This window comes from Rhamphochromis sp. 'chilingali', assembly GCF_963969265.1.
Source record: "Rhamphochromis sp. 'chilingali' genome assembly, chromosome: 7".
Classification (NCBI taxonomy): domain Eukaryota; kingdom Metazoa; phylum Chordata; class Actinopteri; order Cichliformes; family Cichlidae; genus Rhamphochromis; species Rhamphochromis sp. 'chilingali'.
This window is the reverse complement of record NC_137934.1, coordinates 37909484-37916928: the sequence shown is the minus strand read 5'-3', so window position 1 is coordinate 37916928 and position 7445 is coordinate 37909484. Positions and strand designations below refer to the sequence as shown.

The 7445-nt window shown below is 37.9% G+C and overlaps 1 long non-coding RNA gene across 1 annotated transcript; it reads left to right on the top strand.

Moving 5' to 3' along the window:
* Positions 1 to 1617: 1617 nt before the first annotated feature.
* On the top strand, positions 1618 to 2274 carry LOC308399673. Its single transcript, XR_013972236.1, has 3 exons — positions 1618 to 1728; positions 1981 to 2089; positions 2195 to 2274. It is a non-coding gene; the product is annotated as an uncharacterized lncRNA (long non-coding RNA).
* Positions 2275 to 7445: the final 5171 nt, after the last annotated feature.

The following is a 7445-nucleotide window of genomic DNA, read 5'->3' as shown; positions in this document are numbered from 1 at the left end:
AATATTCAAAAGACATTTGTTTAAATAGTTCTAGAAATCTGAGCTGTTGGTGTGTCCTTGGATTGTGTGGTAATAATATTAGAGCTAGCAATCTTTCTTACTGAATCTCTACTATGAGTCATGTTACCTGAGATTAATTCTATGTTTACCTGTCAGCCTGGACGAATGTGCTGTGTGAAGGAAATTAAATTAAATCAGATCTGAATTGCGTACATTTAAGGAACCTGTTCATATTTAATTGAAATATGAACCAGTGATTTTTTGATTGCTGATTCCAAGAGAGTCTTTGTGGAAATCCTCTTTGGCTTTTTGTTATTTTAATTCTCTTTTCTGTTTTCCAGAACAGTTCTCCACAGTCACTGTCCATATGGGTCAGTGGGACCAAGAAGCACTCTGCTAATGTGTGGACTCTGACCAGCAACATCCAGCAAGACCCAGACAGCGTTTTCTATCTCCCAGCTGGAGTTTTTTGTTTGTCTGTGACTGGAGAGTCAGATTTTTGTTGAGCTTCACACTTGCAGAGGTAAGTCAGTTTGCAGAGATCCCTCCCACCCTGGCTTTTATGTGCTAGATTTCTTATCTGAAACAGTAATATTTCAGTGACTGCTGCTTATACCACAGGTTAATACACTCTACTGATCCCTGATACGAGAATCATCAATTTTGCCAGCAAAGAAGCCTGGTGGATGTTTGTTTACAGTCTGATGATGGGACATCATGCTCTGCATCTTTAAAGTTTGTCTCTTGATTATTATTCATACCCAGTAATGTGAAGTATGCTCATATCTACTATAACTGAACCAACCTGGTGCTCTTCATTTATGGAGGCTGTTGAGTCTGAATGTTGGATGTTGTGTATCTCGTGTTCTCTGGGCTTTGTTGTCCTCAGTCTTTTTGCAGGATCAGAAAGCAAAACCAGGAGGCACGTAAATGTTTCTTCTCCATGATGTTTCTTCAAATGTTTCTTCTGGATGATGATATGACCGTGACACGGGATGCCACCTTTGGTCTTGTGATGAAGCAAAGCTCAGGAAGAAGTGTGATTAAATGGTACCCACATGTGTGCTGCTGAGAAGGATGTACAGGGGCACCTGCAGCCAAATCCAAGCTTCAGCTTAGTTGTAGTTGTAGACCGCTATAGACTGAGACATCTAAGGCATCAAATGTTTGATTAAATGGATGAAAAAGAGAAGTTTTTTCCCTATAATTATCACTTCTTAAAATCTGTAGCAACTTCAAGTCTTTCAGCATGCTGAGCATGCTCAGAATGTGACAATATATTTTTGTTCAATATTTAATTTCTTTCAGTTGCAATTGTTAAATGAAAAAAAAATATATATATATTCTTATAATTTAGCAAACTAATTTATCAAAAAAAAAAAAGATATACATATATCTGTATTAGTTTTAATAAATTAATTTGACACCTGTATTGAAAATACCATATTGTATTCATACAGAATCAGTTTGGTATCATTGTTTGTCTGTTCACAGATTGTTGAAGCTAAGAGCTAGTTTGATCTGTTTCTTCACCCCTGTGTGTGTGATATGTGATTCCTACATGCTGGCAGAGCAGCAGTTTGTGCTCACAGATGGTGACAGTGTGGAGAGACAGTGGTGTTTCCTCAGAAGAACCAGCAGAGTCACAAAGGACACCAGTCCATCTCACCACCTTGACTTGCTGACTGATGCTCGTCTACACTGCACAGAGGAAATCAACTGACCGAGGTTTGTCCAGTGACGTGTTATGAAATGTATATTTGTTTTATGCTTACAGATATGTTTTTCTTGACAGAGGCTCTGCAGAGGTTAGACAAAGCAGAGAAAACATGTGCTTTACATTTTACTGTGATTTATTGAGATATTTGTTGCCTGATGTTCAGCAGGAATGGAGAAATAGAATCAAAGGGAGATGTTTTTGATGTTTTTGTAATGATGTAAGTAAATCTTCAATATTATTTATTTGCTTGGTTATATTAGGAGTGTTTCTGAGTGAGGGGGAGAGGAGTCATCATCCAGGTAAAGTGACGTGGATCAGTGGATACACTTGTCTCCCCTTTAAAGGAGACGATCCAAGTCATCCTTAAATGTTAGTGCTTTCAAATACACAAACATTTTTAAAGGACAGAGATGAACATCCAACTTTGACTGTAATACAAACTAAATCTTTGCATGTGTGTTTTCAAACTCTTAGATGGGCAGGATATCAGTCTTGGACTGTCTAACCTGCTGGAGCAGCACTGAATGACCACCGCACATGAGCATGTTCCTGCAACATTCAGCATCTGATCTGTCATCTGTGTGCTTCTGCTTTTGGTAAGTACAGCTACAGTACCTCTAAACACATGCCATCCATTTCTTTTCTTTTTCTTTTTTTTTTTTCTGCCTGTCCCGTTTGGTTCTTTTGCCATCAGAATTATTGTCTAAAGGCGAAGAAAGATGCCCAACGGATTTACTTTACCAAATTGACCATCCCAGCCTTGCCGTAATGGTCTATTTGATATACCTTTTATTGTTTATTTTATTTATTTTTTATTTTCACTTGCTAGATACGGGACAGACTTGAATGAGTAAAAGAAAAGGGAGAAAGGAAGAGGGGGGAAAACAGCGGAGAAGAGGGACGGGAATAAAGAGCAAAAAAACAAAAAACAACTAAATAAGCAGACAAAAAAAAAATACATACAATACAATAACCTAGATCACCTGTTGAGAAAGAAAAAAGAAAAACAGCAGAAGAAAAGGAGAGCAATACAATAAACAACATCACGATGATATATGTGAATATAACAGTAAATACTAAATATTAAACATTATTGTGCAGCACATAATATCGACAGCGCACAGTGTGCTTTGAGGTAGGAGCCAAAAAGGGTGTAATTTGTGTGTGTGAGCACCCGTGTGTACACCTGTGAGCATGGACGTGCTTTTTAAAAGGTTCCTTCATGTAATGATCTGCTAGAGCAGGGGTGTCAAACTCAAATACACAGTGGGCCAAAATTCAAAACTGGAACAAAGTCGCGGGCTAACATTAATATAAAAAAAAAAAAATCTTCCTCCATTCATGAGAATGAATCTTTTCTTATAGACTCAAACAAGTTTTGCTGAAAAACTGAATATGGAACAAGCAAAGCTTAATACTAAACTATATATATTAGCTATTAGAGCTCAGCTCTAATAGTAATTTGGTATGGCTTCGCGGGCCAAATGTAATTAGGCTGCGGGCCAGAGTTTGACACCTGTGTGCTAGAGGGTGTGGGGAGCCACAGCCCCGTCCACCAGGGCATGAAGCAGGTATGGAGGAGATCAAAACTCCAGACATCCAGAGGCCCCCAGAACACAAGAGACCAAGGAAGACCAACAGAGGGGCAGCTGCGCCACTTCTGCCATCCATTTCTAACGGCCTGGTTACTCCCTGTCAGTTACTTTAGAAACCATAACACTATTTCTTCTTTTTCCCCTTAATGTTGAAGTGTCAAATGTCAAACAGCTGAAGAGGAAACTACACCAGTGTACTGGGATGTTTCAGCAACACGTGCCAGATGCTGTTCCTTCATGGTGACAGCACCAGAGACAGCCCCACCCACCTCAGGACCTCGCCATTGATCATGATGATTATAATGATGACAGTGAGCGGAACTAAGACTGTTAAAATCCATGACCATAATGTTTAGATGCTTTCTAATGTAATGTAATGTAATGAATACTGAGTTTTTGTCTCTCTTTTTTTTTCTCATTTGTTACTAACAAAGTTCACCAAACTCACACAGTTTACATTCTGTATGTTTCCATCAAGGTTTATTTTCGTAGAAATCATTGTTTTTCTCCTATTCTCTTTTTCTCTTTTGTAATTGATGATAATTCAGTGAATATACTGCGCTGCTTCCTTTTATTGTGTTAAGTTTTTCAGTGTCCAGTTATTTTTTTACTGCTGTTTGAATTCTCTGTATGTTTGACCCTGTAGACTGTTTGATGGACTGCTTGTCTTGTAACCGCCGCCTGTTTTTGACTAAAGATTTGGATTTCTGACTTTAATACAGCCTCTGCATGTCCCCCTTTGTGTCCTCTTCCTCTGTGAATGTGTGTTGCATGTGAGATTCATTTTATTAACAGCTTTCCCACAGTGAGTTGCATCAGCATTCATTCACAGCACATTTCAGAAGGATTCAGATTAATAGAGTGATCTTATAGTCAGAATTATCCTGACAGAGTGCCACTGTAAATTATCTTTCATCAAGTAAATTTTAAAGTTCAGTATTTCAAAGCAGGAGTTATGAAGAATCATACTGGCATTAGGACTAATAATATGTACTTACAAAGTCAAAGTTTTTTAATTATGCTAGAATATTGGAAGACAATCAACTTTCAGTGTTTTCCGCATATTAATTATTCTGAAATAGAGACGGTGACCCTAACTGTACAGAAGCACTAAACAACTGACAATCTAACAGACATCATTGGCCTGAGCCGTCATGCACAGTGAGTCTGATCCTTTGCTGTGAGAGTATGACAAGCATGTTTCTGGTCAGTTTGGAACAAATAATATCACAATGTTGATCTTTTTTTCAATATTCCTTCTCTTTTACAACATAAACTGTGATCAAAGCTACTTATGTTCACAGCATGTAATAATGCTGACAGTCCAGGGCATTGTGGTCTGTTGAGCTAGGGCTAGGGTTAGCAATTCAGACATATGTAATAAATATTAAACGTCTCTGACGTGGGCCACTGTCCGCAGTGTTGGGAAATCCATACCAGGCTGGAATGAGTCAAGGTAGGTGAGCATCCACGAGAAGACACAGCAGATGCATCCTACTAATACTGACAGGACCAGGAGACTCCAGAAACCGAGCATCTTCTCTTCAGTGCCATCCTCTGCTGTCACCCTCTCTGCCCGCAGCTCTTTGAATATGGGGTGGAGAAGGGCGCAGAGAAACCCTTATTACTAATTTGTATTATAATTCAATTTTCATGAAATATTCATATTCAGTATTGGTCCTTTTATATTATAACCACGGATCCACCCAGGCTCATGGTGGGGCAGGGCTCTGTCCTAGGATGCTTGAGTGAAAGGTAATGTACACCCTGACCAGGTATCCAGTCTGTCAGAATTGTTACACCTATACACCTATTTATATGAAGTTGTACAAAAACGCTTTATTTCGCCAAGACAGTGCGTTTCTGGCTATTATATGCATTTGAAAAGTATAGGTTTTCATTGTGTGAATAACTTGATAATCTTAGTTCAAACAGCTGCAAACGGGGATATTGAATTCTATAAGATGAAGCCATAAACATGTGTGTCTGAGTCGTCTATCAAAAGTTACACCGATTTATATGAAGTTGTGAAAAAACGCTTTATTTCGCCCGCATCTTTACAGCTGTGTGAGCTAAGATTTTCAAGTTATTCACATAATGAAAACCTATACTTTGTTTCGTGCGAGTTCCCCATTCAAATGCATGTAATCGTCAGAAACGCACTGTCTTGGCGAAATAAAGCGTTTTTGCACAACTTCATATAAATCGGTGTAACTTTTGATAGAAGTTTCAGATATACGTAATAATGGCTTTATCTTATAGAATTCAATTTCCCCGTGCTGGGCAAACAGGTTTTGCAGCTGTTTGAGCTAAGATGTTAAAGTTATTCACATAATGAAAACTACTTTGTGTCGGGCGAGAACTCCATTCAAATGCATGTAATAGCGAGAAAAGCACTAACGTGGTGATATAAAGCGTTTTTCATGGTCTTCATAAAGACAGCTGTAACTTTTGATAGAAGACTCAGAAATACATATTTATGGCTTTATCTTATAGAATTCAATTTCCCCGTGCTGGGCAAACAGGTTTTGCAGCTGTTTGAGCTAAGATGTTAAAGTTATTCACATAATGAAAACTACTTTGTGTCGGGCGAGAACTCCATTCAAATGCATGTAATAGCGAGAAAAGCACTAACGTGGTGATATAAAGCGTTTTTCATGGTCTTCATAAAGACAGCTGTAACTTTTGATAGAAGACTCAGAAATACATATTTATGGCTTTGCCTGATAGAATTCAATATCCCCGTGTTGAGCAAACAGGTTTTGCAGCTGTTTGATCTAAGATGTTAAAGTTATTCACATAATGAAAACCTATACTTTGTTTCGGGCGAGTTCCCCATTCAAATGCATGTAATCGTCAGAAAAGTGATGTCTGTGCGAAATAAAGCGTTTTTGCACAACTTCATATAAATCGGTGTAACTTTTGATAGAAGACTCAGACACACATATTTATGGCTTTATTTTATAGAATTCAATATCTCCGTGCTGGGAAAACAGGTTTTGCAGCTGTTTGAGCTAATATTTTCAAGTTATTCACATAATGAAAACCTATACTTTGTGTCGGGCGAGTTCCCCATTCAAATGCATGCAATCGTCAGAAAAGTACTGTCTTGGCGAAAGAAAGCGTTTTTGTACAACTTCATATATATAGCTGTAACTTTTGATAGAAGACTCAGAAATACATATTTATGGATTTATCTTATAGAATTCAATATTCCCGTGCTGGGCAAACAGGTTTTGCAGCTGTTTGAGCAAAGATGTTAAAGTTATTCACATAATGAAAACCTATACTTTGTGTCGGGCGAGAACTCCATTCAAATGCATGTAATCGTCAGAAACGCACTAACGTGGTGAAATAAAGCGTTTATCATGGTCTTCATAAAGACAGCTGTAACTTTTGATAGAAGACTCAGAAATACATATTTATGGCTTTATCTTATAGAATTCAATATCCCCGTGCTGGGCAAACAAGTTTTGGAGCTGTTTGAGTTAAGATGTTAAAGTTATTCACATAATGAAAACCTATACTTTGTTTCAGGCGAGTTCCCCATTCAAATGCATGTAATCGTCAGAAACGAACTGTCTCTGCGAAATAAAGCGTTTTTGTACAACTTCATGAAGACAGCTGTAGTTTTTGATAGAAGACTCAGAAATACATATTTATGGCTTTATCTTATAGAATTTAATATCCCCGTGCTGGGCAAACAGGTTTTGCAGCTGTTTGAGCTAAGATTTTCAAGTTATTCACAAAATGAAAACTACTTTGTGTCGGGCGAGAACTCCATTCAAATGCATGTAAAAGCGAGAAACGCACTAACGTGGTGAAATAAAGCGTTTATCATGGTCTTCATAAAGACAGCTGTAACTTTTGATAGAAGACTCAGAAATACATATTTATGGATTTATCTTATAGAATTCAATATTCCCGTGCTGGGCAAACAGGTTTTGCAGCTGTTTGAACTAAGATTTTCAAGTTATTCACATAATGAAAACCTATACTTTGTTTCAGGTGAGTTCCCCATTCAAAAGCATGTAATCGTCAGAAACGCACTGTCTTGGCGAAATAAAGCGTTTTTGTACAACTTCATGAAGACAGCTGTAGTTTTTGATAGAAGACTCAGAAATACATAT